The sequence below is a fragment of the Rhinichthys klamathensis genome, unplaced genomic scaffold, assembly GCF_029890125.1.
Source record: "Rhinichthys klamathensis goyatoka isolate OS25496 unplaced genomic scaffold, OSU_Roscu_1.1 h1tg000161l_1, whole genome shotgun sequence".
In the NCBI taxonomy this organism is placed as follows: domain Eukaryota; kingdom Metazoa; phylum Chordata; class Actinopteri; order Cypriniformes; family Leuciscidae; genus Rhinichthys; species Rhinichthys klamathensis.
Window position 1 is genome coordinate 542,031 of NW_026606695.1, and position 21,419 is coordinate 563,449.

A 21,419-nucleotide genomic window follows, 5' to 3' on the forward strand; every position below is an offset into this window, starting at 1 on the left:
ACCCAACAGCCTCTGGAACTGTTTCACAGTGAGGGACTGGCCTAGTTTTACCCCATTCACGGCTGAGAGAATCGATACTATACGAGCAGGGGAGAGTTGTGCCTGCATCGTCGTCGAATCCCAAACTACGCCTAGAAAAGTGGTCCCCTGAGATGGAAGGAGCACACTCTTTTTGGCGTTCAGCCTCAGCCTCAACCCCAACTCTTTCATGTGGGAAAGAACAACATCTCGATCCCGAACTGCCATTTGTTCGGATTGAGCTAAAATCAACCAATTGTAATGTAATTGATGTAATTCAACACGCGGATGCCCTGGAGTCTCTGTGGAGCCAGAGCTGCATCCACGCATTTCGTGAAAGTGCGGGGTGATAAACCTAGGCCGAACGGAAGAACCCGATATTGGTACGCTTCACCCCTGAAAGCGAACCTCAGGAACTTCCTGTGATGAGGATGGATGGCTACATGGAAGTACGCGTCCTTCAAGTCTATCGTGAAAAACCAGTCCTCGAACTGAATCTGTGACACGATCTGTTTGAGTGTAAGCATCTTGAACTTGAGTTTCTGAATCCTTCTGTGTAGTTGGCGCAGGTCAAGAAAAGGACGCAACCCTCCATCCTTCTTTGGAACAATGTTGGAACAAGTAACGGCTGTAAAACCCTGACTTCCTGCTGGGAGAAGGATCCCTTTCTATAGCCTCATTTCGTAGAAGAGTCTGTACTTCTTGCTCAATAACCAGAGCCTGCTCGGGGTCCACCACTGTAGGGAGGACCCCAAGAAATCTCGGCGGATGAGAACTGAACTTAATTCTGTAACCCTTTTCTATTGTGAGCAGGATCCAGCGATATATATTTGGCAGTAGCTTCCACGCTGCCAGACAATCTACTAAGGGAACCAGTCTCTCGAGACTGGCCTCTGGTATTGGTCGAACAGCCACTTTGGTGCCCTGTAACGGCGAACCGGCAGCGAACAACCGAACTGACTGTTCTACGACCCTCCTCAGAGGATCGTTTGGAAATGCAGGAACCTCTGCACTCTGAAGCGGAGAACCAGCATTGAACAACCGAACTGACTGCTTTACGACCCTCCTCTGAGGATCGTTTGGGGACGCTGACACCTCAGTGCCCTGAAGTGTGGACTGGCAGGGAACAACCAAACTGGCAGCGCTGCGACCCTTCTCAGAGAGTCGCCCCCCAGAGGGCGCCGAGGAGAAACAGGCAGCGTGTTTTGATAAGGTGGAAACCGTTTCTCCCCAGAGGGGGCTGCCCTCAGGAGTCTGACAGCCTTGGTGTAAGGACTTCTTCTTAGTCGAAGCCTTCTTGGAGATAATGACAGTCCTCAGATCTTGTCTATCTTTAGATGGCTTCGACTGCGATCGCCACCCAGAACCCCCTGAATGTGGAGGAGCCCGAGTGGCGACACTTTGTTTTTGTTGCACTCTGTGCTGTGAGGAGCTCGTAGACGGCCGAGATCACGCAGAGGTGTTCCCACCGCGTCTTGACGCAGCTTGAGTACCCTTGAAAGGGAACTAACTTTACCGTGCTCCAAGATCCCTCTAGTGGTCGGGAACATTTCCGTTGTGTTGTGGCTTTATTTCGTTATGTTGTGGCTTAATTTCGTTGTGTTGTTGTGTTGTGCACTTCTGGGCCACCATAGTTATTTCATTTGATCTGAAAACATAAAGAAACTGAATTGTATGGTTTTAAACTACAAGTCTATGTACAACATTGTCTGATGAAGAAACGTCACCTCTGGTGAGAACATGAAATAAATATTTTTTTCCAGTTTTGAAGCTGCGGGTTGCCAACTTTTCCTTTCTTTTTGTGGTTGAGCAAAACAAAAAAAAAGATTTTCATTTAGCATTTTTACCCACTTTGTGTTGAATCTCTTGAACTACAAGTACAGTAGACAAGTATCCACAAGAACCACAGGTCACCAAGGACTTTACTGGTCTGTTAGTTACAGATGTGCTTATGTCAGACATTGTAAACCGTTAAATTATCTGGACATGATACACTTGGATCTCTCGTCCTGTCTTTCCTGTCTATCCCCTCAATGACAGGAAGCGGTTGTGATTTATGGAAGGTTGTGATGTCTCTCAACTGCTGTTGTGTGGGTGTGGAGAGCTGTCCCACAGATCCCCTCTAGAGAAATAATTTGTTTCAGTCTCTGCTTTCTTCCTGGATTTTGCGTCCATTCCTTTAGACTTCAGTGCACATCATTAGCCCTTTGCTAATTACTAAAGTTCTCTCCTGACTGTGTGCGGGTACACATTTAAGCAAATTCAACAAGAAATAGAAAGTTTTATATACACATAGTAACTAGTACTTTATCTACCGGTTTCAAAGACAAGGCTTATCCTAGTCCCAGACTAAAATGCATGTTTAAGCTGTTTTACCTGAAAGCTACTTGTCATTGTTTTGTCACAAGATTCACACCAGTAATGTTTTTTTCTAAGGCACGTTTATGAAAGCTACTTAAATGCCCTAATTGAACTAAGCCCTAATAAAAGCCCCTGTCTGTGAAACCGGGCCTACATAATACTTACTAGTAATATACGTTTGGGTTTGGTGTTTGAAAGAAGTCTCTTATATTCTCCAAGGCTGCATTTATTCTTGTTCTTATTTATTATCAATTTTGAAAACGGTTGTGCCGCTTAATATTTTTGTGAAACTTGATAAAATCATTTTCAGGATTCTTTGAGGAGAAGGTTCACAAAGAACAGCATTTATTTGAATTTGAAATATTTTGTAACATTATAAATGTCTTTACTGTCATGTCTAATCAGTTTAATGATTCATTGCTGATTAAAAGCTTTAATATTTAAAAAAATAAATAAAATACTGAACTTGAAAATACTGAAATTTTGAATGTATATACTACAACATTTCAGTCCAAAAATGTAATCCTACCACTAAACCTAACCCTACCCATAAGTTATCCCTACAATCAGACGAAAATGACCATTGGTGAATACCATTAATGTAGAAGCACCTAACCCTGGTTGTAAGCCTAAAAAGTCCCTAAAATCTGATTGGTTGTTTGGAATGTTGTTCCATGATCAATGAACATGTTGCACTTGGTGAAATCAGGTTCTGCTATTTAAACAATACACAACTAAAGTATATTATATTATAAGTTGGGATGGGGGAAGACGGCCCCCTTAAGAACAATGTTTATTTACTTTTAAATTGTAACATATTTAGAAATATGTTTAGCATGTGGAGGATGATGATGATGCATCAGCCATTGTTTTGTTATAGAAAATAAACAGAAACATTTGCATAGTTAGTTGTTATAGCAATTTTAAATCTTGAAAAAATATCAAATATTAAAAGGGGGGTAAGACATTTAATAATAATGACACCAGTAACAACATGCCACAATTGTATCTTTTTACTTCAAAATAAAAACTATTTACTCCACAAATCTAAAAATCTTCACAAATCCCTCATTCACATATAGACACAAAATACTTTGATATTCAACATCATTCAAGGTCATAGATTTTCTCTTTTTCCTGAGACAAAATTAGATCAACCTCAAAACTGTTTCGTCTGACTTAATCTCACAAATGTTGATATTCAGATGAAATGACTAAATTAAAAATAGCGTAGCCATTCATCAAAGGTGCTGAGGTGAGATTTTGTGTCATTTATGGTCAGTGGTCAATTAAGGTAGTGGTGGTATATATTACACAAACATACCGCTTATGGGGTGAATAACTAACAACATACTTTACATTTTAATTTTTGTATTAATAAAACATAAAAAAAGGTAAGGGATGCTTGAAAAGAGAGAACAAAAAAGTGGCCTGTTAACAGACCCGACATTTTCACTATTGTGTTGTTGTAGACTCACCAATAACAATTATCTTGTAACTGTTGTTGTAATTATGATGACGCATTTGGTGTTGTGCCAGAGAAGCACTCTCCTGTGCCATCTTTATTTTATGCTAGAAGAGCTCCAGAAGGGATCCTGGTGGTCTCGAGGGACTGTAACACCATTAATTCCTGATTCTTGTAAGATCTCAGAAATGTAAATGTAGCTTTCACTCAAGATATATGTTGTCCAATTAGGTTTTGTTATGTTGTGCACCCATATAAACTGTACAAAAAAAAAAAGTTTTTCAAAGTTGCAAATTAAACAAGAAAAAAAGTCTTTCTACTTCAAAATGTCATGTTTAATTCAATGTGATATTCTTTGTAGTTGATTGTGAAACTTACTAGCAATGTCTGAGTAAAATTGAGTAAAAAGATGGTGTTTCTACACCAATTTTATTTTCAATGTACATACTTGCTATAAGTACTCATGGAATACTTTTGACCTTAGCCTGAAAGTAAGGCTAGGATTTTGATTTGGTGCCAAGTGCTTATCAAATATACCTTTGTGTGTGAGAGTGAGAAATAGTGGTGTTTCATTTCAGAGGATAAAGAGAAGCAAGGAGAACACCTCTCAAAGGAATTGCAAATCATGAGAGGTATGAGAGGAAAGCTTGTGTCTAAATGTCTTGTCAGGCACTTTTTGAAAGTGGTATCCCCTACGAATGACCTTCTTTATAAGCAAAGCCAGCAATAAAACAAGGTGACCACAGCTGCAAAGCTTCATCCATTTTCTTCTTCTCTCCCTCGTCCCTTTCTTTTCTATTCTTCCGATTACACAGCTCTTCTGGTACAGTGGGTTCAATATTCGATGCAAAAAAATAAATAAAAAATGCTAACATCTATTGAAAATGTCTCTTTATATGAAAATATTCTTGATTATTTGCTACTTTTGTTGCCTTTTGATTTTCTAATCATATTGGTAGATCCACATTTTGTTTAGCAGACCATTCCCCATGCCCTTTCCATGTCTTCCTCTCTCTCGCTCCTTCAGCAAACTCAGATCATCAGCCAGTTCCTGTTGCTAGGCAACTCCATTGCAAAGATCCTCCCAGTAGAGTTTTGAAGGTAATAAAACAATGCCCCTAGATAAACAGGAGCCAAGGTCCGGAAAAGCCGCAACGATGGAGGACGACAGTAACAAACTGTAAATAACTTCTATAACTTCTGCCTCAGTCTATATTTTACAGTGGCCAATTGAAAAAGGGCTGAAAAAAGAATGGGGCTTTACTTGGACTGTCATAGTTAATGCGTTAACAAATTGAATTTGACTTACATTTTACAAAGAGTAAGCCAATTTGGCATTCTATCACAACCCCCCAAAATTTGGCCTTATCACTATCATATATGATATATATTATTTTTTAACAAAAAGGACCTGAGTGCCTCAACATCAAACTATAGCAAACTGCAAAAATTATGAGATAAATCAATCTTTAAATCTTAATCGACCGAAAGCCCAACTCTTTGCATGTACATCAGAATAAGTCTCCTGGCTCTATTTCAGATTTATTTTTAAAATGAATATTTGAATGAAAGGTGCGTATTTATCAGATATATTTATGGAGGAGTTTGGCCTTGATTTATACATACACCAGCATATCTGATGATTTCATAGAACTGATACAGTCAGCATACTAAACATTAAAAAGAGGTGCTCTACCAACAGAAGAGGAGGTGCAGAAGAGAGAAAAAAATCATGAAAGTTAGAAAAAGGTGCAGCACTCACTCTTAAATAAATTCAACTTTAATAGTTAAAAAACATGTGATGTTTCGGAGACCATCGAGGCCTTCATCAGACATCTGATGAAGGCCTCGATGGTGGCCGATACATAAAGTGTTTTTTAAATAAGTTGAATTTCGGTTCTGATTAAAGCCAGTGAAGTTCTTGATGTAGTTTTTATTTTCTCTGTAACTCACCTATCATAAACAACCTACAGCTTAAGCACAGCCCTTACCACAAAAAAAATCTCACGTTTCATGTCTATTTCACAACGCCGGTTTCAAAGGCTACCCAGGTAAGTTTGAGTTTAGTTTGAGCCAACTATGTTTTTTTTCTGGTTTAAGAAGACGGATTGGTTTTTAGTGTTCATCACATATTCATTCATACGGTACATTAACCTACTCTGGAGCAGGTTTTATTCTAGGTAAGAGATCACAAACAAAGCTGGACCAATCAGCTGTGAGCAAATACAGTATCTGATGCACTAAATTCAGTCCCCCTGTATCTCTTGCTCCAAATTAAGGGGTCGTTTACATTTTTAACTAAAAACGACCATTCATTTAAATGACAACTGCATTATGGGCACCTGAAAATGCTAACTTTTAAAAACGGGTTTCAAAGTGCAAGTTTCTTTACAAAGTGACATCACCAACTAATGGCCTGGCAGCGTAATGTAGCATTTTTTGTCGTTTTCACTGATCCGTGTGAACGGGGATCGGTTTGACAATGTTGTCGTCTGTATGCCAAAAACACGGGAAAAGGAAAAACTTTTCTGTTTTAGTAAATGTACCCTGAAGCAGTTCACAGTAAAAGCATTTTAGACTAAATTGCCCGGCTTTGGCTGCTAATTACAATAAACTATATTTTGACAATTAATATTCAACTTTTCATTTAAAATAAATACATGCTTTACAAACTATATAATATATAAAACTTACTATTTTTCTTTAAAGCTCTCTGTGAACCCATATAAATTATTAAATAAATTAATTTGTTTAATTTGTATTAATATAGTGTTATTCATATTTTCTCTCAAGCTTTCATTGCAGCAGTAATTTTTTTCTACCTTTTTAAAAGCATTTTAATATATGAATATATATTTAATATATGACGATATAACTCTTAACCTTCAGCAGCGAAGTGAATTGTCTCAATTCTCTTGCGAGAAGTGAGTCAACTTGTCGATCTCATTATATTGTGCGATTGGCTGTTCACTGCATATGTCACACACTTTCACTGCGGGTGCAGTGAACCTGCAGAACCTCATCTAAACCGGGTTGAATTTGTTTGGTTTTGTCAACTCTGAAATTTAGAGTTTGTTCAGGTGGCTTTGTGTAACAGGTCACGGGCTGTTGATGTAATTTTAAACAATTGCAAATGATACGTTATAATGCAACATCCCAAAGATAAGGGCGACCACAACACTTGAAATGATTATGATTCCTGACTAGCAAACATGGTTTTATTTCACAAGAGGCAATTCCTTTGTGCTGTCCTTCTCCAGCCTCAGATACAGCACATTAAAGTAGGAGCACATTAGATACAGTAATTGTGTTCAGCTTTCTAGCTGATACAGTGTAAAGTGAGTGTTCCTCCAGATCCTATCAATGATGCATTGCTAAAGATGTCACAAACATAGAGACGAGAGGAATGGGGGACGTTTCAATGATCCAAAGTGAATGAACATTCAGGAATCCCTCTCCATGTCTTTCATCTCTCTCTTCTTAATTTTCTGCTTTCAAACTGAAATCATTTAATGCCAAATTTGAATTTTTTGTCTATTTGCTATTCTCCTAATCGACATGCATATCTCTCCTTGACTATTGGGACACTAATGCATCTTAGAAGCAGAATATGTGAGCTTGCATTGAAAGATGATGAATGTGAAATCATCCTGAAGCAAGCAAATGCCCTGAAATTACAAACATGCCAAATGAAAACAAGTGAGAAAGGATGAGTGTGGTGTTGATGCTGATAATGCATGGATGTGAATGCTAATGATGGGATGAGGTAAATAGATCAGTTTGTTCCACTCTATCAGGGTACGACCGACATCATGATGCCATGTCTACTTTTATTAAAATCATGTTTGTCTGAAGTGCTGTTTTGCTGTCAACAAACAGCTAGAACCAACAAGAGTAACTGCTGTAGAATATACCGCCATACTTACAGACTTATAAAACAGTAAAAGCAAATAATGTCAAAGCATTTTATTATTGCTTTATATATAGGGTTATATTATTATTATTATTATAAAACAATGAAAAAAAAAACCTTATCTAACCACGATTGTTTTTTTCTTATTACAAAGTCATACATTTTCATATGACCCAATTATAATATTACATGATCACATCCAAATTATTACTAGCTGTCATGAAAGTATACTGTAAAAAAAGTTGCTGTCTTATATTTTTAAGTACAATCAACTTGGATGTTTAAGTCATCTAAACTTAAATTACATTAAACTGACTTAAACAAATTGTTGAATCTTGTATAAGATAAAAAAATCTGAAAATTGCTTAACTTATTTTAATGAGTTAAAATTTAAAGCAATGAAAAAATAGTTGGGTGACATTTTATTTAATAACTATTAATTATGCATAATTACATGTAACTAGCCCTAAACCAAACCAAATCTATAGTAAGTACAACTCAGTACTTAAATGTATAATTACAGTGTAACAAAGACACCTTAATATAGTGTAACCGTTAGTTGCTTTTAACTATTCCTAATTTACTGTTATTAGTAAGTACATGTAACATATGTGTATTTGTTATAACATAACAAATACACTGTAAAATATAGTGTTACCATATTTAGTGCATTTCTCATTGATGCGTTGATGTCTGAAATTTCATAAACCAATTTCAATACATATGTATATATTGAATAAAATAAAACGTGTCTTGAGTATTTTAAACTTCTACATTCTATACACTATACACTATATACCACTATACATTCTATTCTTGGATCTTGGGCTGAATGTAATAAAGTGGTGGTGAAAAATGTAGGGGTATTGCTTGACTCAGAACTTACATTTGACAAGCAAATAAATTCTGTGGTCAAATCATGCTTTTTTAATTTGAGACTTTTAGCGAAGTTGAAGCCTTTGCTTTCTTTCAGAGACCGTTATTCACGTTAGTATTTTTTCACGTCTGGACTACTGTAACACTCTCTGTACGGGAGTTAGCCAGAAAGCCCTAGCCTGTCTACAGACAGTTCAAAATGCGGCTGCGAGATTGCTGACAGGCACTCGAAAGCGCGTGATCATATTACTCCTATTTTATCTTCTCTCAAATGGCTGCCGGTCAGTTTCCGGATCGAACTTAAACATTTATTGTTTGTCTTGAAGTCTTTGAATGGGTTGGCACCGTAATACCTGGAGACGTTAGTGAACTGGCACTCCTCTGTGAGGCCCCTGAGATCCTCTGATCAGTTTCATACATCGTTTCCACCAAAAAAAGAACTGGTTTGGAACTGGTGCTGGTTCAAAGTTGGCTCAACTTGCGAACATTCTCAGAACCTGTTTGTTTTTCCACTGACTAGAGAGCCCAGCGAACGACATTGTTACGTCACTGTGCACCTCGCCATACGTCTTAGCTTTCCCATTCCCGTCGCATTGTTGGTCACAATAACCCCGCCCCAGCCCCCGAAGTAAGCATGACGTGGTAAAAGAACGGTTCTAGTCCAGCAAAGAGTTGGTGCCGCTTTGGAACCGGCTCTCAAAATGCTTTGGTGGAAAAGGGATATTAGTGGTTCCCAGATTCAGATTCAAACTTAAGGGGGATCGTGCTTTTTCAGTTGCCGCCCCCAAACTTTGGAATGCATTGCCTTTTAGTATTAGATCTGCTCAGACCATTTCCAGTTTTAAATCTTTGCTAAAAGCTCATTTATTAAAGCTGCTGTAGGTAACTTTTGTATATATATATTTTTTTACATATTTTTTAAAACTGTCATTATGTCCTGACAGTAGAATATGAGTCAGATAATCTGTGAAAAAATCAAGATCCTCTGGCTCCTCCCAGTGGTCCTATTGCCATTTGCAGAAATACACTGCTCCCGGTCAGAAACAACCAATCAGAGCCAGGAGGAATGTCTTAGCAGTGTCAATCACGCTTGTGTACGCGCTGATCACACCCCTCTCTTGCACAGCGCGAGCCGTCGTTCAAACTCAAGATTGCCGGTGTGCCGCAGCTGTGCTAATGGTGGAGAAACAACCTAAACTGCCAATTTCTCGAGTGGCACCTTCTCATAAAACAAAGAGGGGTAAAAGGAAAAAGACCGATGGCGATAACCAAGCGAAAAAGAAAGAATTACACAGAGCCCATTGACTCGGTGTCAAAACTCTAGCCGCGTAACATGTAGATAAAATGTCACGCACTGTGCAAAGCAACAATTGAAACCTGCTAATTCACTGGCTTGTCATGTTGCTGAAATAATGTACTAGCAAACCTTATCTAGCATTAGGCCTACATATCGCTAGAACAATTACTTACATACTGTTACGTTAGTTACCGTTATATTAGCTTACTAGCTATTTATAACTTATAGAAAGGATGCAACGTTATAAAGTTACATTACATGTATTGCAAAATACGAAATGATTCGGGGACCAAGTTTGTAGTCAAAGTATGAGCAGGCCATAGTCAATGTAAAGCATATTGTTGATGTTTCGTCCCTACTAGTGAATGTGCCGTAACTGTTTATCCGCCGTCATCGGTGGCCCTGCTTACTAGCCTGAGCGTTCACGGCAGGCTCCGCTGTGGGGGAGGAGCTGTGGAGGGAGGGCTGTAGCGCAGCAGAGAGCAAGGGGGTGGGACCTGTAATTTGTGCTTGTTCAAATTTTCAGGCTAAGTCAACGTTTTCTCAAAACTCCCTACTGCAGCTTTAACGACGGCTTTCAATTACCCAGGTTATTAATTCTTAGTGGTTAATTAATTCAGTGGTTTTATGTCGTTTCCTTGTTGTATGTTTGTTTTTATTATTATTATTACTTATTTATTTATTTTTTATTATTGATGTACAGCACTTTGGGCAACCTTGGTTATATTGAAATGTGCTTTATAAATAAAAGAATGAAGAAAGAAGAAACAACTTGCAATGCAAGATTTATTTTGAGATTGAAATGGTTTGTTCTGTGAACATATGGTATACATTTTATTTGTGCAGGTCTTAAAATCATTACGTTTGATTTTTGTAAAAATCCTGTTAAATCCAAAGGGACAAACTTTAATAACACAGTGTTATCTGTTTATATTTAACATGAAACAACTGCATCAAATTTGTGGCACTTTCGTTTATGAAGCAAAAGTACTAAGGTTTGGACCTAAAAGTACAAGGAGACCTACTGAGACAGGAGCTCAACAGCCTAAATGCTGTACAGCCTTAAAAATAACCAAAGAAATGAATCGGACCGTTAACCAAAAAATTGCATATTGTCAGATTCACAAAGCTGTAAATGACAGGGCCTTCATTCACAAACCATGTATCCAAGGCCAACACAAAGATGCATAACCTGGTGTAATGTGTAATGCTCAACATCAGAGATTCTGGATGCCTGGTTAAGTGATATTTTCTGCCAGAAGGCAGGATGGAGAGGGACACGCATGGTGTGCCACCCCTTGGAATGCTTTTCATCCGTCATGGTGCAAGGGAACAGGGAGATGCTCTGTTAATATCGGTCAGGCTCTCTCCCAATGGTGCCTGGCAAGAGCACTTCCTCTGAGTCTGATATTAGCAGCTCCCCTAATTTGTCACTGTGATGAGACGGAGGCTGTGTGGAACATTGTGTGGATTGATGTCCTGTTCAAGAATCAGCCTGATGCCAGGACCGAGCCAAGCAAAAACTCTGGCTCCAGCTTTAGAGGACTTTATTTTGCACAACATTCAAGTGATTGCAGAGCACTGAAGGAATTCATTTCAATTGTGTGCAGCTTTCATAAGCACTACTAGCCTGGTTAAAACCAGACCATTCTCAGTTGTAACTGAGTTATGGTCTGGCAAAGCGTCATAGACAAATCATTTCCAGATGGGCGTCACCAACGGACGTCGCGGATAGACCTAAAACCAATCAGACCAATGAAGGAGATGACGTATGCAGAGCGGTGGAGAAACTTCTCTGAGTGTTGTTCTTTGCTCGGTTTTTAACAAAAAGGAAACGTTCAAATCGCTTAAAACAGACACGGTAGCTGATTCGAATGAGTGATGTTCGACGGCGGCATCCATCTTTGTAATGTAGGCTACAAAATCTGCTTCAAAATCCCAGCGCTGTCGTCATCGTGTAAAGCCCGCCCCAACGTTTCTGATTGGTGCCTCGATTTCGACGGATTGGAAAGGGCTTGAATGAGCTCTTTGCCAGACTAACTTTCAGAGCAAATCTAAATTTGCCGGAAGTCGTCTGGGTTTTCCCAGGCTAAAGCACTACACTACGTACAGAAACCTCAAGTAGGTTCAAGTCAAGACCAAAAAGTGTTCTTTTGATAAGAAAATACTGTGGATTATTTGCTGAAATTCAGTCATTTAATGAGTACAAGTGTGTTGGATACTTAATGTAAACGTAGGCCTACATACTACCTTAGAAGAAGAAACTTTTTTTTTTTTTTTTGGAATAATGAAGTACAGCTTTTCACCGCGCAGAAAGAAATGCTATTACTATTTTAGGCTTTCCATTGTTGCGCTTTATATTACAGTACATGCACTTAAGTGTACTTTACAGCATTCTTACCTAAAAAAGTACTGTGTAATATAAGGCAACTACATGGGTTAAGGTTAGGTTTAGGGTTTTTACCTAATCATTACTGTAACTATACTGCTCCTGTACTTTAAAAGAACGTGATCTTTTTTATTTAAGCTTGATTCGCTTGAATGCAAACTCTTGTGGCCGGGAAAGAAAAGAAAGACTTAAAGATATAGTTCACCCTAAAATGAAAATTAAGTAATAATTTATTCACCCTATGGTGTTGTTCTAATCCCAAATGCCCTTTTTTTCTTTTCCAGAATCCAGAATTGGTGGCCCATCTGCATGTCCCAGTCGCACTCGTTCATATAATTGGAGTGATTAGAAACCAGCATCAAGCTTCAAAAAAGAAAAGAAAAGAAAAGAAAAGAAAAGAAAAGAAAAGAAAAGAAAAGAAAATTCACACATTGATCCCATGCAACAAGTATTTTTCAAGTGTTCTGGGGGTATACGATAGGGTTTGGTGAAAAACTAAGTGAAATTTAATTAATTATTTGTATAATGTTAATGTATAATGTACACTCTAAATAATGCTGGGTTGTTCTAACCCAAATTTGGGTAAAATATGGACAAAAACAAATGTTGGATTAAAAATGTAATTTAAAATTTTAACCCAACTTCAACTTTCACTTTCAACTGTTAATGTTTTAATTGCATTTTTAACCCAACATTTGGGTTTGTCCATATTTGATCCAAATTTGGGTGGAAACAACACAGCATTTTTTAGAGTGTAACATTCAATATATACAGGTCCTTCTAAAAAAAATTGCATATTGTGATAAAGTTCATTATTTTCCATAATGTAATGATAAAAATTAAACTTTCATATATTTTAGATTCATTGCACACCAACTGAAATATTTCAGGTCTTTTATTGTTTTAATACTGATGATTTTGGCATACAGCTCATGAAAACCCAAAATTCCTGTCTCAAAAAATTAGCATATCATGAAAAGGGTCTCTAAACGAGCTATTAACCTAATCATCTGAATCAACTAATTAACTCTAAACACCTGCAAAAGATTCCTGAGGCTTTTAAAAACTCCCAGCCTGTTTTATTACTCAAAACCGCAATCATGGGTAAGACTGCCGACCTGACTGCTGTCCAGAAGGCCATCATTGACACCAGTGTTGTTTTTGGCAGCCCTTTTAGTTTTAGTCTTAGTCTTAGTCTTAGTCTTTTGGACGAAAATGCTTTTAAGTTTTAGTCACATTTTAGTCACTTATAAACATAATAGTTTTAGTCAAGTTTTAGTCGACGAAAACACAGAAAGGTTTTAGTAAAGTTTTAGTCAATTTAAGTAAAAAAAATTAACAAATTCATTTAGGCCAAAAAGTATCGGAAATGGGCTTAGGTTTGACAGGTTGTAGCAAGTGTTGCAATTCATAAAACAACAGCTAACCTTAAAACCTTTGCATAATAAACTAGACTTTCTCATTGATGGAGATGCAGTGCTGCCATTGCCAAGCTGTACTTCATTGTCACATTGGGCAGAAACCTTTTATCCCCATATTTCAAGTTATAGTTTTTCCATGAATATTAAATGCTATTTTCACCAGTAATCACAGTAAAAAAGGAATGGTTTAAAGTTTAAACAGCAAAAAAAAAAAAAATTGAGCTACTACAACATTAAACACAGATAAAGTGGTAACAGTGGAATCACTGTTTTACTCCAAAAAAGCCAGGAATAAAAACATTATTACATTATTGTGGCTTTATTTGAGAAATTGCTAAAGTGCAATGAACAACGTGCCCAAAATATAAGCTATTGAGGAACACATAGGCCTACTTATGATCTACAACTTGCACTTCAACTTGTCTGCCAGTGCAACAACAAGATGCATATTATTTGTAAACACAAACATCAAACAACCCTGTCTATCTTTAACTTGTGCAAACTGCAAAGTTGCAAACATTCTGAAACAAAATAATAAAATAAATAAATAATATGGTGCATTGAACATAGGTTGTTAGGAATGCATACTTGAATATAAAGTATGAAACAAACATGACACTTGAAGTGTGTTGAGCATAAAAATGAATAAGACAATTCCTGAATATTGTAAACAATTTGGTCTTTCAATGGTTAGTTCGGTATTTTACACTTAAAGCCCTGTTTTAAGATCGTTTCTGATGAAATAGAACGGTTAAGATTGAAATTTGGACAAATGCTGTTGTCCCGAGAATTTTAGGTTTACCCCCCACCTACACGTCTATGTGCACTGGAACAATCATTCATAAAACGCATTAAACTTTAGTTTACAAAGACGTGAAACTCACCGAGTGGTCAGGGGTGTTCACTGATATGCTCACACAAAAATCGCTGCAAAAGATGCTTTCCAACAGGTTTTATCGTAGTTTTTGTCCGACTCCATTGACTTGACTAAACTACGGTAAAACCTGTGTTGTTGTTGCGTTGAATCTGGTGCGCGCGGCGGCCGGGTGCTGCGCGTAACGTTACCCAAAACAAGGATAGGAAACGGCAGCATTGCTGATACTTTTTTTTTTAGCTTAATACAGACAGATTGCACGCAAAACAGGCAGAAATGACATGCATTGTGAACGTCAGACTTATTATCATTTTCGTTCCGTCTCGTCTCGTCAACGAAAACTCGAAAACGTCTTGTCATGTTTTAGTCACCTTAGAGCCATTTTTAGCTAGTCATCGTCGCGTTATCGTCATAAAAAAAAAGTGCGTCAACGAAATCATTTCGTTATCGTCATCACTGACGAAAACATCATTGATTGACACCCTCAAGCAAGAGGGTAAGACAGAAAGAATAGGCTGTTCCCAGAGTGCTGTATCAAGGCACCTCAGTGGGAAGTCTGTGGGAAGGAAATAGTGTGGCAAAAAACGCTGCACAACGAGAAGAGGTGACCGGACCCTGAGGAAGATTGTGGAGAAGGACCGATTCCAGACCTTGGGGGACCTGCGGAAGCAGTGGACTGAGTCTGGAGTAGAAAAATCCAGAGCCACCGTGCACAGGCATGTGCTGGAAATGGGCTACAGGTGCCGCATTCCCCAGGTCAAGCCACTTTTGAACCAGAAACAGCGGCAGAAGCGCCTGACCTGGGCTACAGAGAAGCAGCACTGGACTGTTGCTCAGTTTTGCATGTCATTCGGAAATCAAGGTGCCAGAGTCTGGAGGAAGACTGGGGAGAAGGAAATGCCAAAATGCCTGAAGTCCAGTGTCAAGTACCCACAGTCAGTGATGGTCTGGGGTGCCATGTCAGCTGCTGGTGTTGGTGCACTGTGTTTTATCAAGGGCAGGGTCAATGCAGCTAGCTATCAGGAGATTTTGGAGCACTTCATGCTTCCATCTGCTGAAAAGCTTTATGGAGATGAAGATTTCATTTTTCAGCATGACCTGGCACCTGCTCACAGTGCCAAAACCACTGGTAAATGGTTTACTGACCATGGTATTAATGTGCTCAATTGGCCTGCCAATTCTCCTGACCTGAACCCCATAGAGAATCTGTGGGATATTGTGAAGAGAAAGTTGAGAGACGCAAGACCCACCACTCTGGATGAGCTTAAGGCCGCTATCGAAGCATCCTGGGCGTCCATAACACCTCAGCAGTGCCACAGGCTGATTGCCTCCATGCCACGCCGCATTGAAGCAGTCATTTCTGCAAAAGGATTCCCGACCAAGTATTGACTATTGAGTGCATAACTGAACATAATTATTTGAAGGTTGACTTTTTGTTGTTGTATTAAAAACACTTATTTTATTGGTCGGATGAAATATGCTAATTTTTTGAGACAGGAATTTTGGGTTTTTGTCACCGGGTGACTAAGCCGGAACTAAAATTCGGTGCATAGTCCCCCGGGGGGAGCACTTCCGGTGTAACATCAGGCCGGTTCCGGTTTGCCGTCATGGCCGATCTAACGGGAAAACGCGGAGAAATTGTTTACAGCTGAATGAAATGAGAGTTGATTACGGTGGCGAGCGAGAGTGTGTGTTTGCAGAGGATATAAATGGAGCAGTTGAAGGAAGAGGAGACAAGGAAAAAGTGAGAAAGAAAAGCGGCGAAGTACGGGGAGTGGAGGGACTGGCCAGGGGTGGGCGGACGGGCGAGGGAGAAGATTGTCCCCGTGAGTGTGAGGACCGAAATTTGTGAGGAGTTGAGTACCCAATTTCAGCTTGCTGTACAAACATTGTGAAGATTGTCTTTTATGAAGAGTTAAGTACCCAATTTCAGCTTGCTGTGCAAACATTGTGATTGAGTTGATGAAGGCATTGTGAAGATCGCCCTTTACGAAGAGTTAAGTACCCAATTCCAGCTTTCTGTACTAACATTGTGATTGAGTTCATGGAGGCCGTGTGACCGATTAGAAGATCTGTCCATGTTCGCTGTTCTATTCTCATGAGGTTGAAGCTGGTGATGGGAAGGCACGTTTGTGTTCCTGAATAACCCCCCTGTGCAGCCGCCTCATCATTGCACTTTCTCCCCCCCCTTCGGTTGGAACCCGAGCAGCAGTTTGGATGATCCAGGCTGAATGGAGTGAAGGCTTAAACCCACTGTGAGGTATTTGTGGAATTGCAGTGCTTACAAGTTGAAGGGGTGCACGTGTGAATTGTGGAGGGATTGCTGTATACACAAGTGTGAAGAAGATTTAACCATTCCGTTCGCTCCAATTTTTCCTGGGATCGTCCAGCCCGTGTGGGGTGGGGAAGTTTATAGTCCAGCTGTATAGATGTGTGCAGGTACCGATTGACTCTCATCTTGAGGAAACGAGAAAGCCAGTCACTCACGCTGCCCAGGACTCAAAGACGTCGAAGACCGCCACTTCCTGAGTTCCTCACGAGTCCAAAGCTCCTCTACTGCAGGTACTTCAGCTCTATTGCTGCGTTACAGGAAACGAGAAAGCCAGTCACTCACGCTGCCCAGGACTCACCGACCTCGAAGACCGCCACTTCCTGAGTTCCTCACGAGTCCAAAGCTCCTCTACTGCAGGTACTTCAGCTCTATTGCTGCGTTACAGGAACCGAGAAAGCCAGTCCCTCACGCTGCCCAGGACTCACTGACCTCGAAGACCGCCACTTCCTCAATTCCCTGACGAGTCCAAAGCTCCTCTACTGCAGGTACTTCAGCTCTATTGCTGCGTTACAGGAACCGAGAAAGCCAGTCCCTCACGCTGCCCAGGACTCACCGACATCGAAGACCGCCACTTCCTGAGTTCCTCACGAGTCTAAAGCTCCTCTACTGCAGGTACTTCAGCTCTATTGCTGCGTTACAGGAACCGAGAAAGCCAGTCCCTCACGTTGTATGGAGTTGCTCTTCTGGAGACACTTGTAGCCCGTCTTGAGCTCCACCGTGATCCTAAGGAAACAAGAGAAGTCTGTTACTTATCCACTTTGAGTCACTCACCTGAAGGTCCCCTTGTCTGAGCTCCTGAGATCCACTGCCGTCTGGAAGGAGTAGGAAACGCCAGCCCTCACGTTGTATGGAGTTGCTCTTCTGGAGACACTTGTAGCCCGTCTTGAGCTCCACCGTGATCCTAAGGAAACAAGAGAAGTCTGTTACTTGTCCACTTTGAGTCTCTCACCTGAAGGTCCCCTTGCCTGAGCTCCTGAGATCCACTGCCGTCTGGAAGAGTGGAATGAGTTTAGCCGTCCAGGCGGACGCCCTGTTAACCCTGTTTTAATATTTAATAAAGACAAATTACTTACTGTACCTTGTGTCCAGCCTCGTGGTGTTCCTGGTGTAGCTCCTCAGAGTGGTAGTTGGTACGGGTCGTGGTTTCTCCCCACCCCCGGCCTGTGACATTTTCATGAGCCGTATGCCAAAATCATCAGTATTAAAACAATAAAAGACCTGAAATATTTCAGTTGGTGTGCAATGAATCTAAAATATATGAAAGTTTAATTTTTTATCATTACATTATGGAAAATAATGAACTTTATCACAATATGCTAATTTTTTGAGAAGGACCTGTAGATTTTAATAGTATTGGCACAATAATCTTACTTTCTTTCTTTACACACATCATTATCATATCGGAAAAATTCAATATTGATTGACCTCTAATCTGTTTGTATTGATATAATAGTACAATAGTAAATCATGCTAACAAAATCAGTAAAAAAACAAAAACCTACAGATATTGGATAATAGGGGAGGCTATGGATGGTTAAGTAATACTTTTATATACTTTCTATTACTGTATTGTGTTACAAACTCTCAACAACTTTTCTCAACTTCATTACAAGCATTTTAATACAAAAATGTTAGAAAAGTATTTCATAACAGGTGCAAATTGAGTGCATCGGACTGGTGGAAACTGATAGATTTATTACAAAGTAAACAACTCACCCACTCAGATATCATCACCATCATCACTTTTTGTCACGTCCCAATCTAAATGAACTTAAAGTCCCCCTGTGGTGAAAAGCAAGCTTTTAATGTTTTTTAAATGTCTATGGTGTGCTTTTAATATGCTTTAAGACAAACCATGTGCAAATTCACAAGTCAGCACCATTGCTGAGTATTTTCTCCTCAAAAACGCGGTTTGAAATCACAGGTGTTTCTGACGTCACAAACTACCTTTCACGTAACCAATCACATCAATTTGTGGAAGCAGTGCTAATTTGCATATTCATAGAACCCCATATACTAAATAAGGCAAGGGTGTAGAGTTACATTCATGCTTTATATAAATGAAGATGACTTAAGGCATGACACGTTTTTCTTAATTTTTTTTTATGAAAAACATTTAAATATGTCATTTTGGTGATCAAAGGTGTTTCAAGGGATAGAATTATTGACTATAGGGGGACTTTAAAACACAAATTGATCTGAGCAGTTTTAAGCAGTTTTAATCTAAACTTGATTATTGTCCCCCCAAAATCCTCTTTCTGATTACTTAATTAAAATAATAATTTAACCCTACAGTTAATTTTCACGTTCAATGTTACCATGAATTCTTTATTAATCTTTAAAAAAATATATACTGTCCAATGTATGCATGCAGACACTGGGATATAATATTCATGTTTCATATGCAGCTGAGACTAAGACAGCTGAGACACTCTTTCCTTTTATGTGAGCGTTATGAAGTGTTCATAAGGATACAGGTTTATTGCCAGGAAAGATACATAAGTGAGGAACACATTCAAATGAGAAACCCTGCAACCTAAACCTGGTATTTGTCTTCCATGTGCACATCAAAGTATTGGTGAGGATGGCTTTGTAGTTTCGATAGACATGATGATTTTTATACTATACAAACTGTATATTATATACCATAACCCTACCCATAAACCTAATCACTACAGAAAACTTTCTTCATTTTTAGATCACTGATTTATAAGCTGTTTTCCACACACACACACACACACACACACGCACACACGCACGCACGCACACACACACACACACACACACAGACCTCTTGGTATTTAATTTGTTAAAATTTAGGTTTATCTGAACACGTTTGAAAACACATCTTTTTCTCTATGTTTTGAAATCCGTCCACACAGTAGCATTTTGTCCGGCAGAAATTGAGCTTTTTGAAAACGCTCAAGTGGATAATTTTGACAACAGCGTTTTTGCGATGTAGTATGGTCTGTGAAAACAGATGTATCAAATAATCCATGTTTAGTCATGCGACGCATATTGTACCCATATACATCTCAACGTAATCTCATTGCAATTCATAATTATTTAAAATATTGGCCAATTGATGGCTAATTTCTATGAATTCGTACAATCTTATTTCTGTGTTTTCATACAGTCTGCTTACGCCCCAGTGATGGGTATGTTTAGGGGTGGGGTTAAAGGATTAGTTCACTTTAAAATTAAAATTAGTCCATGATTTACTCACCCTCAAGCGATCCTAGGTGCATATGACTTTCTAAAAATATGAATATTTAAAACTTTATAAAGTAAAATAACTAGCTTCCGGCCAAACGAACATACGGATTCCACTTAAGTGTAAAGCGCAACTAATGCGAGTGCGACATACTGCTGATGTTTACGCTACGCCATGACGCACTACGCTACTTCTGACATCATTAATTTCGTAAGATGCACATTAGGGGCAAGTAGACTGTGTATGGCCGTTTGGCCGGAAACTAGAATTTTACTTTGTAACGTGTTAAATATGAATATTTTTCTTACACAAACTCATCGTTTTGCTTCAGAAGGCCTTTATTAACCCAGAGGAGCTGTTTGGAGTTCGATTACGATGGATGCACGTTTTTGAGCTTTAATCTGTTGGTTGCAATCCACTGCCATTATAAAACTTGGAAGAGCCATGATATATTTTAATATAACTCCGATTGTATTTGTCATATACACCTAGGATGGCTTGAGGGTGAGCAGGGCCGTAGCTAGAGGATTCGGGGCCCCCTGAAAAAATATTGATGTGGGCCCCCACCACCCTCCACCAATATCATATACTGTACAATAGATGAACATGGAGGCCCACATAACAGAAGATGGTGATGTTGTTGTAAAACCTTTATTTTAAAAGTTAAATGTTTATATAAAAATTACAACTAATAAAAACTAACAAAAAAGCAAGCAATTGTTAAATAATAATAAAACCAATTTTTAAAAAGTAATAATTTTCCCCCCCATCAGTCTGTTATAATTCATAAATCAAAAAGTAAACATTTAAAAAATTGACAAGAATGCAGTCTAATTCAAAAAATAAAAGCATTCATTGTCTTCTTTTTTAATAAAGATAATATGGAACTGGTAATATTATTAAATAAAGCGAATACATTTATTCATCCAAGTGCAGTGTGTTGTATTCGTGTTTTCTCGATGTTTTAAATATCATCAGCCGGCAGGTCAGATGCATAATGCAATGCGTCGTGACTCGTGTAATTTTTAAAAAAACTCTATTTACAATAATGTAAAAAGACAGGAATTTAGACCACGTAATCATTCGGTCGATTGCGGCGCGCACCGATAATAAAAAAATGACTGTACACGGCAGACTGTAGACGGAAGTTTTCTAATTCCCAGCGAAATAACAATATATAACCGGTCTTTAAGAACGTCTTGATCGACTGGGATACAACCACTCTCCTTGCCTCCCTCTCCGTCTTTTCGTGGCGTTTC